Raw genomic sequence first — 18,262 nt, 5'->3', positions numbered from 1 at the left:
TATAGTTATTTGCTTTCAAAGATATCTATCGAGTTTATAACAGATAACGTTTTGTTAGAGAACATCGCTTATTATGAAATCAATATAAAATAGTTACTAGTTAACGTACACCGAGAACGACAATTCAATTGCATATTTATTTTAAAATATGTTTTGTTCAGATAAAAATAGAAACTGTCATAACGTATGAATTTTTATTTCATTATTTACATTATTTTTAAAATAAATATCTAAATTTTAATTCTTTAATTGTCAAGATTTAGATATTTATTTTAAAAATTTTGTAAATAATAAAATAAAAATTGATAAATTATGACAGTTTCTATTTTTATCCAAATGAAATACATTTTATATACATTGATAATTATTTTCTTGAAACAAAGAAGTCTAAAAATGTACTATCGAAATAAATCAGTCGAACAATTTTCTCTGGTGCGAAAAACAGCGTGTATCACGTTGTAAATCACACACGCACACACACACATCCCAGATAACGTAACAAATTGCTCGGCATCGGGCCTGATCGAAAGCAGAATGGAAACGTGGACAAAAAGGACAACGACTGAAGGAAGGCAAGGGATCGAACACCTTCATCGAACTATCGACGAGCCTCTCGTACCGATTTCTGCGCGTGTAATTTCACGCCCAAATCGCGGAAGTTATGGCAATAGGGCTAGCAATACAAGCCATAAACGGACTTGCCTGATCGTGAACGTACACTCATACGTATGTATATATATATATATATATATATAGATCTCTCTGCGGGGTCCGGGGCCGAGTATTTTCTCTCTCTGACGAGGTCCCTTGAAAAACAAACAGTTAAAGTTAGGTGGTCCCTCATTAAGTTGGCACTACTCCTCGGTCGTTCCCCTTTAATTCGAGTCGATTCCGGTGCCGCACATAGAGAGAGGGTCCCCGAAAGGACCCCGGATCCCTCGGGGCCCCGTACACGCGTACGTTCACGTGCAGGCAGGTATGCACGCACCTTCGTTCATGTGGCAAAGCGAGTGAGATGTTAGCTATGCAGAATCAACGTGTTCGATACGTGTCACCACGTTGATGCGCACGTTGACTGCAGAAACATGCGGCCCGGCTTGCTGCACGCACGTATTCATATTTCACGCGTGTACGAATGCTGTGAGTATAGCCGAGGATGTTATTATCGCCTATAATGGACTGAGAAACGTAAAGAGGAATTTTACTCAACCTTCCTCTAAAACTGCGGTCATATCGTTAGCTTTTAGGAGGTTGTTTTCGATATTAATCTTCAAAAAATGATAATTATTTTCAAAGATTCAAGCTAATTTCTGTCAGAGCATGAGAATTCACGATAATTTGTGTACACGAAACGCGTGACCGAAGTTTGTCTTGGCGGAGAAAATATTTTATTTTGTATAACCAGAAACTTTATGAAATATATGAATATAATTTTCAATCAACATTTGTAAATGATTAAAAGACAGACCTATAATTTACAAAATAGAAAAGTATCATCATATTGTTTTCTTGATAAAAAATATTTCTGCAAATGTAATCTTAATCTTTTGCGTACTTGATAATATTAATTTATACAAATTTATTAATTAAATAAAAACAATTTAAAATAATTCTTTATGACAAATCGTACACATTATCAAGTTAATAGTTTTCCTGCAAGCGTCATGATTGTATAGTAACGATTATTCTCGAAGGTTCATAGTATCAAAGATCGTACGTGGTTGCCGATGTGCGCGCAATACTCGCGGCATAAGGAAAATGCCCGATAATGGAATTACGTATAGAGAAGGGATTAGCAAAATCCCTCGAATGCAAAAGCTTATTCTATAATCTGTACAACATGCCCGCATCTTCAATGCGAATCACGAGTGAACAAACGAGCATATCGCACCAAGGTACAAGATTCCATTAATTTAATTTTTTTTAACCGGTAATGTTACTTTGTGTATTATAATTTTCATGTACCTATTTATATAAAGACACGCGCCACTGAAATCTAAAACTAAATATTATTATCCATATTTCTTTTTCCAATATCTTCCTTTCCCACTCTTCTTTTTTTCAAATTTTAAAAATTGTGATTAAATTTACTAATATAGATATTTATATAAATATCGATTAAATATAGCATTGACACTTTTTTCCATTATTATCATCGATTTATTTCATAGCTTCAATATTTCAATACAGCAATTATAAGCATGAATTCTTATGGCGCGAATTGCATGTTGCAAATATGCATAAAGGAATCACGATTATCTCTTTTCTTTCTCTTTTATTTTTTTTATCCATCTATCGATGCTATCTATTCGCTAGTATGTTTGCTCGATCGAAGGTTTATATCTTCGCAGTACAAACGTAATACGAGCAATTAATGCAAATAGCGCGATATACCGTCCGCGCGGTAGGATTATAATGAAATAAATGCAGACGATTAAGGGAATATATTTAAATTAAGCACCGTTATTGCTCATGTAGTTGTATCTCGTTGGCCCGGCGATTCGATCTTTGAAAGCGTGCACACACGCACACACATACACACACATGTTCGTATGATTAACACACAAATACAAGCTCGATCTGTGTTACACTGTGTTAATGCTTGTTGTTTTATGTTACAGATACGCGTCAACTTTGCGGGAAAAGGACGACAACGTGGAAAAATTACGTAAGTATATATTGTACATACATATTTTATATGTGTATATATATATATATATATATATATATATGTCTGCTAATTAGCCGATAACTGATAGCGGATATAATTGGGTAACGTTACTCGTCTATATCATAGATCTGGTATTATCTCCCTCTCACGCCTCTTTGACAGAAAAACATTGTACACCTACGTGTTACACACGCACAAAATCCTTGAACAAAGAAAATTCTTCCCACGCCTGTATCATGCGAAATCGTATCTGCGAGTGTGCTGAGAAATATAGAGTAACTCACATGAACGACGTATAAAATGTTTAAGGAATTTATTCTTTTCATATTATTATAGTTTAATATTGTTAACATTTTAATTAACTTTAAAATACTATATTTAAGATGGAAAGATAACAAAGACTTGGATTCTATTATATTTTTTAAAATATAAAAAAATCGCGATAATTTAAAACGTTTCTTATTTCATAGCAAAAAAACGAACGAACTGTGTTATGGTAATCTTTTTAAAAAGTTGTTGAAACATCGTTATATTTTGATATAATAAAATTAAGTATTAGGATATAGAAAATATTCATCAAGTTAATTAAAAACTACAATTTTTTTCTATATACTCTTATTTCTATTTTGTTTAATTTATTATTTATTTATTTATAACTAAACAACATGATAAATGTTATATTCTGTAATAGTTTGAATCTCGAGAAACTGACCATAAATGTCGTCACACTTTATAAAGAGTTGTAGAAACATAGTTCAATAAATTTAATCTTTAATCGCACACATACACACAAAACTGATAAACTTATCGAGTGCACACTAAATAATTCCATCAAATACTCCTCTTGTTTCTGGAACAAATTTATATCGGAAATAAAATTTTAGTTTCAATTTGTCAAGAGATCTCACAAAATCATTTTATTCAGAAATATTTACTTAGAAAGTTTACTTAGAAAGTATCTTGTAATTAGCTCTCTCTCTCTCTTTCTCTCTCTCTCTCTCTCTCTCTCTCTCTCTCTCTCTCTCTTTGTTTCTCTTTTCATTGTATAATATTTTTCATTGAATAAATGAATTATTTATTGCTTACGTAATTTCTAATTCTATTAGATTTGTGCAATTTAAAAAACATGCTAATTTGATATAGGATTATTTGTTTCTTGTTAATTTTTCAATTTCAATTTAAATGACATCATAGATTAATATAATAAAATTTTGCATACCGAAATATCTTATCGACAAGAGTTCTCTATATCGCGTTCTCTTTGATTATTTCTTTCCGAATGTCCGCGTACACAAAATTAGTCCGGTTGCCGAAGAGACATGCACAAGCATTTAATCGTCTTCGTTATGTCGGTATATTTTATGATGTTGTCCGTGTAATTGCCGTGTTCATGATTTTATTGAATCTGCTTATGTGTCGGTATTGCCTGGTACGAAACGCGTCTAGTATGTCTCATGTGAGAAGGAAAACTTTGTTAACGCTGAATTCTTGTACTTTTAATAATAGTTCTGAAGGTTCAATAAACCTGATAAATATTGAAGTATGGATAAGATTTGACTTTTAAAGATAGATATAGGTTATCTAAGTCATTACGTATTCTAAACATATAAACAATTTGTTATAAATGAATCAGCGATATAATTAGATCATTGTTACAATTTTTAGAGAAGAGATAAAAATTTAAATAAAGATTTTTATATATTTTGATGTTCTCAATTTATAATTTAAAAATTCAATTTATATAATTGATAATTTTGATAAATAAAGCAAAAAAATTCATTGTTGAAACTATTATCATCTATATGAATATTGAAGACCAAAAAGTTAATGTTATACCACGCTCACTTTTTCATATGCTTTATACTTTAACTTTATGCAAGTGCATTATTTTATAATTTCACTTCTTCTTATTTGGTTTTTTTGACCATTTATTATAAGCACGGCTAAAGTTAGCTAAGTAAGTGTTTGAAGTTTTATACTATTCATTCGAATATTATGCTAAAGTTTTCAGATTATACCAACTCTAAGTATCCAAAATTGATGTTGACAGCTTTAGAGATATCTCTTTTCATAAAAGAGTTAACCTTTTACTTCGAAAATATTTTTATCGTGACATTATAAGCTGTTACATCATTTTACATCAAAAGTTCATACTTTGAGTTTAATGTTTACAAATAAAATTAAGAAGCTTAATAATAAAGCATAAATTATTCTACCTCTTTAAGCCTGATTAACTTTGAAGGTAAACCGTCTGACATATCGGTTAATATTCTTATCGTTATTTATTTAGGAATTATTAATTTATTATCAGCTTATATATAAGCTGATAATAAATTATTAATGTGTGTAAGAAATTAATGCTCCTGATATATAAAAGCCATACAACATAAATATCTCGCTCTAAGAAGTTACATCTAATATATTTTATAATTGTCTATAATTAGTATATTAGTATAATATTAATCTTGTCTTACATACGTTGTTAGAATTCTTTACTGTCAAACACAACATACGTCGAGTGTTTGTAAAAAAATTATTAAATATTGATTCGTAAATAAAATTTTACATATTAGAAATAATTTTATAAATTATATCTCACTGTTATAATTTATATAATTATTTCTAATATATATCAAATATTGTTTATAAATATTTAATAATTTTATTATATAAATACGTATATTGTACACAACGTATGCTGCATTTGACAATAAAGAATCTTAAACGACGGATAATGCAAGATTAATACATGTTATACACACACACATATATATATACCTACTGAAATTGCAAATATAAATATAATTATATTATTATAAATACATTATTCGAGAATTGAGACGAAAACTAGCAGTTTAACATGAAAAAATAAAATCATATATTTATCCAAATAATCACGTGTGTAATTAATAAGACTTGATCATTCTTTGTAATCACTCTCTATGCTTCAACGTAAAGACAACATTCGAATATGATGAGTTAATAAATGCGATCAGACTGGAAATAATATTCAACCATTTCACAGAAAATATCTTCAATCACTCTATTATTTGTTGGACGCGTGAAATTCTGCTCGTTCCCTCATTGTCGGCATGAACCGTGAGACAGTCAATGACGGCACGGAAGGTTAAAGGAAAATGCAGACCTCGGTCTGACAATAGGCCACCTACGGTCTCTTCCACCCCCGCTAGCTTTTTCTTTCCCTCTTTTTCTGTCGTCCCTTTTCGAGTATACTCCGGAATCTCGACCGGACCAGCTGTCCTAATGCTGCGGAACTGACTGTAACGCGCCGGCAATTGTTATGGTCTCGTGAACTGTAAAGCGCGCTAGGGAACACGCCACGAGCGATTCTGTCCAGGTTTATGTTGCATCCTCGACTGTTGACATTTGCCACCGGACCGGTGTTGTCCGGAATCGCCGGCACGAATCGTTTACATCGAGATAGAACCGGATAAAATGGGCATATACGTAGATATATATATATATATATATATATAGAATGGAGGACCATGACAAAGATTTGGTTGTTCGGTTTATTAGACAATAATAGATGTAGATCATGAGAAACACACGCCGAGGATTTATATTTGAGGTATCTTAGAGATTTAATATACTAGTCTGTAAAATTATTTCGGAAGATAATGTAGGCAAATAGACAAAGACATATATATAAATATTAGTTATTTCTAATTATATATATACATCAATTTTTATTTCTTTTATTATTTCTTCTATTAATTTATATTTATCTTTTACTTCTCCTCCTATTTTATATTAACATAATATTTTTTTTTCGAATTTCATATTTCATATAAATATTAACCTTTTTTTTTCTTGACAATAATTTATTTCCTATCCTTACAATTACATTTCTCACCATCGGAATGTCTTATAAAATAATTTGTCTGTATTTGTTCGACTTTCATTTAAAATTAATTAAATTAATTAGAAATAGAATTTAAATTCCTAAAGGACTTGAGTTTATCGCGAGAACTCAAACAATCGTAGTTATCGAGGCGTTATCAGTTGTGCGAAACGACGCCACAAATTCTGCACGATGTTTTCGAGGTGCGTTCTCGGGCCGTTGGATTAAAACGTCATCGCGGTATCGTGTCACGGGGTACAACTGCGATCCTGCGAACGACCCTTCGGAGAATAAACTCCCTTCCAGTATTTATGGACTTTTGGGATTAGCGGAGGCGAGGGAGCAAAGTAACCTCCGTGCATGAGAGCATCTCTTTTGTAAACTCGGTTACGAAACACCTCGGCGACGAGAACGAGAAGCGACCCTCTCCCTTTTCGCGATCTACATCGCGATCCACCTTGTTTATGCGATAGGGGTGCTCTTTTGTCCGCGGTTGATTCTCGCTGGGAGATACCGTCGAATGAATTTCGGGGATGACGGCGATATATTTTGCACCCGGCTACGGTTTTGCATGAACTTTACGAGCTCTTCTTGTCACAAGTGATTTCGTAGACTTCACATATACATGCGAATGCATCATAAGCCACTGTACTCATCAATGCAATTTATAATAATTTTACTCGATTTAATGTGTGCAAATATTCGAAATACAGAATTATACGCAAAGTTACGCGATATCTATATAATGTATTTATATGTCAGTACTTCTCGAATTGTACATTCCAAAATAAAGTATAATATGTAAACGAATATCTGTTTTTGATATGCAAATAATATTGTTGTTTGTTGTAATTTAAAAGCGTCATATTTCTTGTCTATTATATTTTATTGTTATATTTAATTATGTGTGTGTGTATGTGCTTCGATTATCTTTAATCCTGTTAATTATATTTTGATTGTTAAATTATCGCTTCCTCTATTTTGTTAAAATTACAAGGATAACTTTTGTTAGATCATTCAAAAGATAAGATAAGTAAAGATGAGAAAAGTGAAGGTGAAGCGTACCTAGTACACGTCAGCAGAAACTTCCCGATGTTTTCCGCAGTTTTCGAGACAGGCGTGCGTTTAAATGCGAGAGTTTGCGACCTCTCCCTTGGATTGTTTTCCTTCGTCGTGGATAATTTCCCGTCTGCCACTTGCACCTAGCGCGGTAATTTATTGTAAACGCGAAGGCGGACGCGCCGGTTTAAACGATTTTCCTGATACAGCAGCAAACGGACGGACGGACGAGCAGACACGGAAACGTGTTCCGTCGCGGCGTTAACGATTCATTACGGAAGTGTAAATTAGCGAAAATCGCATCTCGTTCGCGTATTGCTCATCGCCGGAAAGATGCGATCATCGTTAAAGAAACATTAATTTTTTAATATTGATACAACTAAAATGATTCACTTAAAACTGTTTGCACAATTTAAGTAATTTTCGAGCCAAATTTTTCTAAACAATGTGTGTATTGAATACTTCTTATTAATTCTGAACAAATATCACACATATACACAATTGAAAAGCTTCAGAAATTATGCATTATTATGACTATTAATAAGATAAAATCTTATTTCCAATGAATTTGAAATTTTTAATAGAATTTTAATCTAAGACTAGTCAAGGAAAATATTAAATATGAAACATCAGAAAACTGATGAAATAAGAATCCTATCTGTAATTAAATCTCTAATAAAATTTTCAGAAAGGAAAGATTTCAATTTAACAAACTTACCATATAAATAACAAGCAGTTAATTTTAGGATATTTTGGAGCATGATATTAGTTATTTTAAATGAGATTCGTGTCTATGTTAAGAAAACGAGAACAAATTTTAGCATCAAATAAACTTGTTCTTTTATTCTGTATTTATTGTGGACGATTTCAATATTTTAAGAAGCATTTGAATTAATAACTCGAACATAAAGTTAGATTGCAGTACAATACAAAAACTTGTGAATGTATAACTGTCATTTTGTTAAATAAAATGTATCGTGTCTGTATATGAGAGGCAAATATTTTAACAATAGAAACAATATTTTATTTCGTATGATCGATGAAATAGTATACAGTTATGTTGTTTTGATTTCATAACGATAATATTGAAAAACAAAATCTATAAATAATATAACTAGATAAAAAATAAACTTTGCATTCAATACTTTATGAAAGGACATTTTGTCATAAATTGATGTAGAATTCTTCATAATTTCATAGCGTTATTAATAGAAGCATTCGTTTGCCATGTATAGTACTTTGTAAAATTTCAGTATAGATATTGTTAGATTTATTATATTAACAAATTTTATCTTTTTAAATACTTTTATAAATAATAAATATTATATAAAATACAAAAAAAGGATATTTAAGAATCTAAAATATCCTAGAGATATATCATATTATATATAATAAAAAACATCATCAAAGAAAAGATATTTTAAAAATTCAAAATAATAAATGGTAACTAGCATTTTTCATATTATTATTTTCATGTATACTTTTTGCGTTATTTCTCTCGAATAAGCAAATGAATCCTATTACGCTAAGATATTATTCATTTTCTTATCTGTTTTATATAATATATATATATATATATATATATATATATATATATACAATTTTTTGAAATATTTTTGTTTGTACATTATTTCTATTATCAATTATTAATTAAATAAATTGTATATAAATTTTTATTATTTATTTATACTATATATTTATTATTATTTATATTATATATTTATTTATACATATACATTTCTATCCACATCATTTCTCTCTTTAATATATAATTAATAATGGTATATACTTACATTATTTTGGTGACGCAGTACTGAAGGAATGAAGAACCAAGTTGGTGTATATTTGAACTATATACGAATGTATTGTCTTTGTAACGACATGACCTGATAATCGCTGCCAAACAAACAATGAATATAAAGCTAATATTTATTTCCTTATACGTAGCAGTATCAAATGATAAATAATAAGAATTTACTTACATCACCAGAGATTAAGTTGAGGAAGAGATAGACTGACTGAACGAAAGCGTCCATTTGACACGAATTGAATGCAAAGTCACGATTCTAAGGGTTGTAAATCGCACGTGATATCGGAACATCTCGCGAACCGCAACTAATACTCTCTCGGAACGATAACTACGAATTCAGTCGTTTCGCCGAAAACTTTGCGATATTGTGCAATTTCGAACTTTATCTCGCAACTTCGAAATAGCTATTTTATAAGTTTCAATAACCGTTAATGTTAAATCCCCCATTTTAAACTGTGCATTGCGGTAATTATAGTTAGAGTTTTTGTGATGTTCGTAAATGATATCTCACCTTTAATATAAAGGCAGATCTTTTTCGAACAGAAGATTCCTCTTTTCTTGAACAGATTCGAAGAAAAAAAGGAAAGAAGAAAACGCGAGAAAGCATTACAAGATCTCACAATATCGCGCGATATGTGCTATATTCTTGTTCCGAGAATCCGTCTTTCGTTTGCGCGCTACAGTGTGTGCGTGCGTGCGTGTGTGTGTGTGTGTGTGTGTGTGTGTGTGCATGTATATATGTATCTATGTATGAGCGTTAACCGATAAATTTTCCGCCTCGCCAGGCTATCGACGCGACTCGGATTGTTAGATAACCAATCATATAACGCGTATCGCGTATCGTCGCAAAGACTCCCTATGAGCTTGGTCGCGTAGAAATAACACGATCGCAAACGGTGAAACTGACTTTCAAGTTGGCCGCGACGAAAATTCCACGAAACGCGTTTATACGAACCCGTGCAGTTAGAAAGAGACGACGCGCGCGCGGCGAGAGGCGAGAGGCGAGAGGCGAGAGAGAGAGTATCTTCACCAACTTGAAGGTAAGCAGGGACGCGACGCGCGGCGCGGGACGCGGGGCGCGGGGGCTTGAATGTGGCTGGTAGGATACGGCAGGACGAGGTGAGCCGAGAACGGCCGATCGCGCGGCTGGTGGGGGAAGCCGCCGCCGTCGCCGCTGCTCGGCAGGCAGAGTGGAGGGGAGGAGACGCTCTCTCGTTCCCTGCGCTCACTCAGTTCCTCCGTCGCCGCCGTAGGGAGTGTGTCGCCGTTGCAGGGAACGTATCGTTCGCGCGTTGTACCGTTCCCTTCGTTGTCGCGTCGTAACGGGTGTTACGTTCGCTCTTCTAAGACGTTTAATTACGTTCTCGGACGGCATTCTCGCTATCGTTATCGTGCATTTCGTCGCAATATTTCGCGATATGGAGACTCGCAATTTTCGTGCGATACGGTGAAGCGCCACGGGCGCTATCGCGCGATCAACTTCAGTGTACACGAATATAGGGAACGTAGTGAAACAAGCGTCCGGCGCGTCTCAATTGCACGATATCGCGAAGTGGTGCGTAACTTGATCGCCCCGGGATCTGATTCGTTCCTGGAATCTGTTGAAGGAAATCTTGCGAGACGAAGGACCGATAGAGGAGAACTTAACGGAATAAACGCAGCCGGAGATTGCAGCCGTCGGCAGGACGTGCTTCGGCTGAGATCGCTCGACCAATATCTGTGTCAGGATCGCTCGGTCGCGAGTCGCCGAGTTCCTGGAAATTCCGACGGAATATAAAACGAGGCCCTCGGACCTCGACAGTGTTAGTTCGTGTGACAGTGACAGTTTGGTTTTTGTTTCGGTTTCTGATTTTTTTTGTGCGATGTGCTACGGTCCCACTGTTCTCCGTATCTTCTGTCTCGTAAGTACCACGTAAATCAACGGTTTTTGATTCTCGATCGACTGCACTTTCGCGATCGCTGCTCTGATTTTTGTTCGAAAACGATGGTTGCGCGGTTCGATTTCAGAGATGCGCGGATATGCGTATCAAAGTACCACCGCATCGACCGATACTGATCGCGATTGGAACGAGCTTCAATTTGGAGCGACGGAACGGAATGCGGTGGTTTGAAGTATCGGGCGCACGAAATTTTTTGTATTCTGTGAATCTGTGACGAAAGTGAAAAATGCGAAAGCGTTGTTCGAAGTCGGAGTGCGTTGATTGGAAATTAATTTGTTAACGTGAACCCGTGGGTGCGTTTGTTTCGAAAAAAAAAATTTTTTAAAAATGATTCCAATCTCGGAGTTGCTTGATCGCAGAAGTGCAACCGTGTCGATTTTTCGTGCCTGCTTTCCAGGCTCAAATGTGAATTAAATTAATAAAAAAAATCGAAGTGAGAAATATTTTGCCGACGTTATTTCGCAGTGATCCGAGTTGTCATTTTTTTGGAAAAGATGCATCAATAAGAGAATGTTATTAATGGAAAATCGAGGAACTGTTTTCTTTTTTCTTTTTTTTTTACGACAGATCGTGCAAATGTTACTCCGGCTTTTGCAATTTTTTTGTTGACATATGAAATTTTGTATTATAAGTGAAACGCACGCGGATATAACACGAATGGAAATTATTGTTATTTACATGCATTTGTGATGCAAATTTTATATCCCGAAAATTGTTACATAACAATTGTGTGTGAGAATTGGGTTGGTGGAAAATTCGCAATAACAATCGTGTGTGTTCAATTTAATTTCGTAATCAGCAATGAAAATATATACGAAGGATTATAAACAAATTTCGTGCATCACGTCCGAGGATCAAACTGTTCCAATAGCAGATGTGTGTTTGTAACATTTTTATCTCGCTTTTTTGCGCGGAATAGTATTTCGTGTTTGAACTGTATTCACAGTTAACTGAAGTTTTATTTTTGTTTCGAGAAAAATTTAAGTAAGCATGGTGTAATAAGAAACTGTTGTGAAAACGTAGCAAGCATATTTTTAAATATATTTATTTTTAAATATATTTATTTTTAAATGTGTAATATGTTTAGATAAAGTTGATATAATTGGTAACAAATGCATAAAGAGGATAATATTTTTAGACATGCAAACTTTTTTTAACGTTTTAAATTTTTTCATTGACGGTGTGTGTGCGTGAAAGATTAAATATTAATATATAGTATAATATTTGGAAGATGTAAAAAAATGGACTTTTAATGTTATATAAATACAATTTGTGTTAAATAGTTTAAAGGTAGATATAAATAAATGGGCATCATACAAAATCCATAACATCAATATAAGCTTGAATATGCTGCAATACACAAGTGAAAATTAAATCTGAAAAATGTTAATTACGTGAATTTAATTTCGTTTGATTTAAAAATGCAATCGTTGACTGTTTGTTTTATTCCATAAGCACAATTGTTTACGCGAGTGAAATAAGCATTAATTCAACGTGAAACGTTATGATATAACAAGCATAACATGAAACTGTACGATATTTTTAATGGTAATCTGATATATATATCTTTATCTTCTTATTTAATAAAAAAGGAGAAAAATGTGAGAAAGCTCGAAACATAATAATGCAATCCTCGATTTTCCATTTTAATGATTTTTTTTTTTTACAAATTTACAATGCAAAATGGAAATCAATTCTAATTCAAGTATATGCTACTACTTGCTTGTTTACTTTCCACGCGTGAATAAATCCGTACTTCGTTTTCGCAACTTTTGCGACAGAGGAAAATCTCGGTAGCAGCGCGGAAATGCAGCCTTTGATTTTCAAGCAACTTCTCGAATTGAGATTTGATTTATTATCAATGAAAATAGAAAGAAAATGTCAATTCGAGGAAACGATGTAGCCATGCGCATGCGTTCAATTCTTAATAGTTGATTTTATTCATTCAAGTCTTGTTTTACAATATCATGATTTATTGGAACATTATTTTCATGACAATTTTTAATTAGAAACTCTTGTTATTAATTATCATATATGTGCAATTAGAAAAGAAGTGCATATCATTCGCGAGGTGCATAATTAACAACGAAGTACATGTCATTGTGGTTTGTTAATAATGGAGCTACATCGCTAAAAATAAAATATCATATCATTGTTTTCGCGGTTTACTAAATTAGATGTATACCCAAAAAAGTACAAAGCTTAAATGCAATTATCATTAAAACAAGATTGCATCAAAAGTTGCTTTAGTCACGTTTATGCCAATACATGCTTTAGCGAGCGTTTAACATATTTTGCGTTTTAAAACATGATTCCAGTGGAAACAATCTTTATTAATATTTAAATATACTTGGTATCTTAGGTAGATGCTAAAAGAGACATATCTTTTTCTTATATTGGAAAACTTATTTAAGATTTCAAAGATTTAGATCGCGCACAGACGGCGAATGAAACTTGCGCATTTGGAGATTTAAATTTGTGCTACCGAGCTGCTTTGAATTTCTAAGGATAATTCGTGAGACGATGCAAGCGACGCAATGCCGTGTCATTAAGCCAAAGATTACTGGGAGCGACGGAAGACTCGCTTTGACGTGTCCCGCGGGAAGACCTCCTGTTTGGTCTCGTTTTACAAGTCAATGCTCAAAGCGCGCGTGCACGTTGCCCCGAGAATACAAACTAGTCTGTTTACACGAAAGTTCGCGGCCATCAGCTAGCCCGCTCGTAAATAATTTCTCGTTTACATTTTCCCGTTTTGATAATACGATGTCGGAAAAAAACATTGATTGTGAAAAAATGGCAATTAAATGACTGAAAAAAAAATTTAATTTTGAACATACGTAAAATTGAATGTAAAAATAACAAAAATTCTTTAACATGTTAGCTACAATTAAGCTATAAATAACATATCTTAATTTTTTTCAATTTTTTGAATATTTATTTTGTATTTTTAATATATTGTTTTTATGACATGTAGTGATACGGTTAATCTTTTTTTTATGAAAATTTTCATGAATAAAATTCTTCTTTTATAATAAGAATTCTTTTTTTATAATACATTATTATATGAGACATACACATGTTGATTAAAAAAAATTACATTACATACATTGAAGATAAAAACAGAAAACAGAAACTGCATACTAACATTATTTTATTTTACTAAAGAGAAGCTGTCATTTTCTTTCCTTGAAATATGATATCTTTTGTTTGAAAATAAAAATAAAAGAAGAAACTGGAGACAACTTGTCATCGCAAAGTTTACTTGACTCTAATGTAGCTGTTCTATGATCGTATCAAGGAAACCGTCTATTTTTTCCTTGTTTATTTGAGAAAATCAAGAGCTTAATTTTAAAATTTAAAAAAATAAATAGACTATATTCTTGTACAAATTTAGAATTAATTAAAAATGTAAACATATAGATCCACTTAATTCCGTAATAATAAAGAAGCGACGGATATAAAATCTGATTAGTGTTGCGAAAATCCATGTTCAGTGCAATATATATAATTCAGGGGTGTATGCGGGATAAACCAACGTTGAACTTCATGACGAAACTTAACATTGCGGCAACGCGCGAAATAAGTTACCACCGTCACGTAGCGGAACTTTAGAACAAAGTTCTTTGAAATTTAAGTGTCGCGTGATCGAGAAGCCTGTTCGAGGGGAGCGCTGATGATTCATTTATATCAATATTGGGTGGGCGCGGAGCGATTAGACCTCGTACCCGTTGCGTTGTCATCCGTCGGACACACAACGCACGCACTCATCACTTGCGTAACACTTTGCGGCTTGTCGACGTCATTCTGACGCCCGTCGTCTCGTAATCCTCGGCTAATTGTTGAAGACACACAATGCAACAGATGAGAAGACATTTATTTTGTCGTATCATGATTGCACCTTTTAGTAATACGTATCTTATTTAATGAGATGTATTTTTATACGCTGAAAATAATATACAGTTAAAATGGAGAGAGTACATTTTTTTTCAAAGAATACAGGAAGGAAGAAAAGGTTTTAGCAGTATTTTATAATTTATTTGGATAAAAATGTATGACAAAAAAAATTGTTATACATATAGTAATTATATATATATATATATATATATATATATATATATATATATATATATAACTTTATATATTTACCAATAATATATAATTTTTTTCTATTTTTTTTGTTTATTAAAAAATTAACTATTAATACAATTTATTTTACTATTTATCCATTGCATCTGGTACAACTTGTTTAATCGCTACAACAGGATGATTAAGTTTAGAATTAAAGTATGTAAGGTGTATGGAGAGAGACAAGTAATCACTCTTGGTAATAATTAATATTAACAAATACTTATTTATACTTTATTTACTATTACCCTTCCTGGGCGTATAGGCTGCGTCGGTGTTCGATGCGCGTTTTATTTCTGCGAATTTGCAACTCCCTCCTTCAGGGCTCTGTATCCCTGTTTATACCTTATACATATAAGGTCCTTTTAGATCTTTCTATTTTTTGACGGTTACCGTCGTCTTTGTCGCCTTGCTGTTTGCGCGTCTAATTGTAAGTCTAAATAATATCAGTCGCTCGGTGACACTTGTCAACGACATAATATTGCCATGACGGTTTGTCTTGATTTTAAATTATAATGGCTTACAAGTAGATGGGACAGTTTTAATACCGATGAGGTATATGGTTCGTACAGAATTTTTATAGATTAAAACATGCATTATGTGATTTTTTAAATAAATTCTTTAGAATAAATATTTTTATTAAAAGTTATATAAATTTGACGCAGTAAAATTTAAAAATACTATTGTGTAACGAGTTTTTATTAAGTCAGTTTGAGTATTTTTTGAAATTGTATTACGTATTTTTTAGAGATTTGTGTATTCTATAAAAATTATCAATGTCATTTATTATCTCAATTAAATTTTGTTCGAGTATTCGGTAATAATTTTGCGATAGTTTACGAATGAAATACGTAAATGTCCCTCATGTTTTTACTGTCCCCCTAACTAGTCGCCCTTTCCTGATATCATTAATCCTTGAAAAAGAGAAGGGGGAAAAAAGAACGCATATGCCATATGGCATACATTTATACATGATATGCTGAAAAAAATACAGAATCATTCTCGTAAGCTTTGTCACTGATGATTGACCGAATAGGGCAACGAGTGTACTTTGGGAAATATGCAATTAATTGATTAATAATAATATGAGATAAATTATCATTCACGAAGTTTACTTACGAATAGGTTTGCAAATATTTTTATAGTAAATCTTACAAATTAAAAATTTTGCAGTTATGAGAAAGTTATACAAGTATAAAAAACTTGTTGGAAAAAGGGATAAGGATTGAAAATTATATCCTTTTGATAATAGATTATCCTTCTGCAATTTGTATTATAAATCAATCATATTTCTGAATTAACTGTAGGTGTCTTTGAATATTATAATACAAATAAATATTAGGAATAATATAACACGTTTCTATCGAACATATTAAATTAAATATTTGGCTGTAAGAATAAGACGAGAATTATACACATGTATATTAATAAATCGCGACTCGTGTTCGCTTTCTATGAATTTTACGAGTGCTTTAATTTTTCTGTTGCTTTATGAGAATATTAGTTTCAGATTTTCCAATAACTTTTAATCTTTTTTTGTCTCTATAATAGTTCTGAAAAGGAATATTTCAACGATCGGCTTCCGAGAATTCAATATGTACAAAAATTTAACCAAGAGTATTTCTTTCTATAATACACAGATAAAAGCTAAACTGTGTGAAAATATACCTTCAATATATTAAATATATTGGAATAATGCTCGATAAAAATTTATCATCGCATAGAATATTTTTAAAGCCGATTTATATGTAATATTTAGAAACGTTATTAATGTAATATATCAATAAATGTTTTTTTATACCTCCGCGTTTAATTAAAATATGAAATGTCTTTCTGTGGATAATGATTTCCAAGATTAAAATTTATTTTGCTGAATTTTTTATCTATATATATTTTAATAATTTATTTTTACTAATCTATAATCATATACACATATAGTTGTACTATAGTGTAATCTATAATCATATACACATATAGTAGTATATACAAAAGCATTATCTATATATTTATATCTGGTCCAAAAATGATGGTTTCGATAAATTGTTTTTTTAAGAAAGTGGAATTTACACACACGCGCGCGCGCGCGCGCGTGTGTGTGTGTGTGCGTGTGTGTGTAGTGGTCTAGAAAAAAAGGCAATTTTTTGCAGTTCTTATATGAAAAAACCATAATAACTTTTGTTCATGCGAGCGAAGAACCACAAAGCTGCGGCGCAGTCCAACTTTTTGACAAAGCTCTCAAATTTTTCATGGAAATTTTTCTGACGTAAAATATGTACTATATCGTCGACATGTTTCGCTTTCTTTTAAATGTTAGTACAGCTTTCGTTAATTAATGTCAGTTGACGAGAAACGCATGATAAATAATATGCCGACGAAACACGGGACGGCGCTAATGAATCATAATGAATATTTTTGTATAAAGGAAAGAATAGTTTGGCATACAATGTGGCGACTCCTAATTAATATTTCATTCGAAACGATACATCATCCGCAAGTCCCTGGGTGCTAAAAAAAAAAGGAAACGTGGAAACATTTCAACAACTATAATTGAAGCATTGAAAATTTAAGACACGAATGGTACATTTAAAAGAAGAATAAAATAAAATTTTTCCGAAAAGAATATTATATAAGTTCAACTTATATAACTTAAGTAAAACTTTTTATACATTAATTTGCTCATTTTAACTTTGTACATAGTAATGTATTTCACTTTGTTTTTCATCTCAATTATGTTAATTTTTTCCAAGATTTTCGTCAGTAGTCTTATTCAGGATGTCATGTCGCAAATTTTA

General features: G+C 32.2%; 1 protein-coding gene and 1 long non-coding RNA gene across 11 annotated transcripts in view; one reads left to right on the top strand and one right to left on the bottom strand.

The window, feature by feature from the left end:
• The window catches only part of LOC140666494 (uncharacterized), a 37,493-nt gene extending 27,414 nt beyond the window's left edge, over positions 1-10,079 (bottom strand). The window contains exons 1-2 of the long non-coding RNA XR_012046765.1: positions 9,578-10,079; positions 9,389-9,491 (exon numbers count right to left, since the gene is read on the bottom strand). This is a non-coding gene — a long non-coding RNA (uncharacterized lncRNA). The remainder of the gene's footprint in view (positions 1-9,388; positions 9,492-9,577) is intronic.
• Positions 1-18,262, top strand: part of LOC140666485 (latrophilin Cirl) — a 418,870-nt gene that overhangs the window by 92,524 nt on the left and 308,084 nt on the right. For 2 of the 10 annotated variants that reach the window (XM_072893726.1, XM_072893727.1), the window contains exon 2: positions 2,622-2,668. The gene's annotated coding sequence lies outside the window, so the exon portion shown is untranslated. Of the gene's footprint in view, positions 1-2,621; positions 2,669-10,511; positions 11,307-18,262 lie in introns of those variants that run through there. The other 8 variants (XM_072893730.1, XM_072893728.1, XM_072893729.1 and 5 more) reach the window with 7 other exon arrangements.

The sequence above is a fragment of the Anoplolepis gracilipes genome, chromosome 6, assembly GCF_047496725.1.
Source record: "Anoplolepis gracilipes chromosome 6, ASM4749672v1, whole genome shotgun sequence".
NCBI classification, from domain to species: domain Eukaryota; kingdom Metazoa; phylum Arthropoda; class Insecta; order Hymenoptera; family Formicidae; genus Anoplolepis; species Anoplolepis gracilipes.
This window is presented reverse-complemented; position numbering and strand designations above follow the sequence as displayed.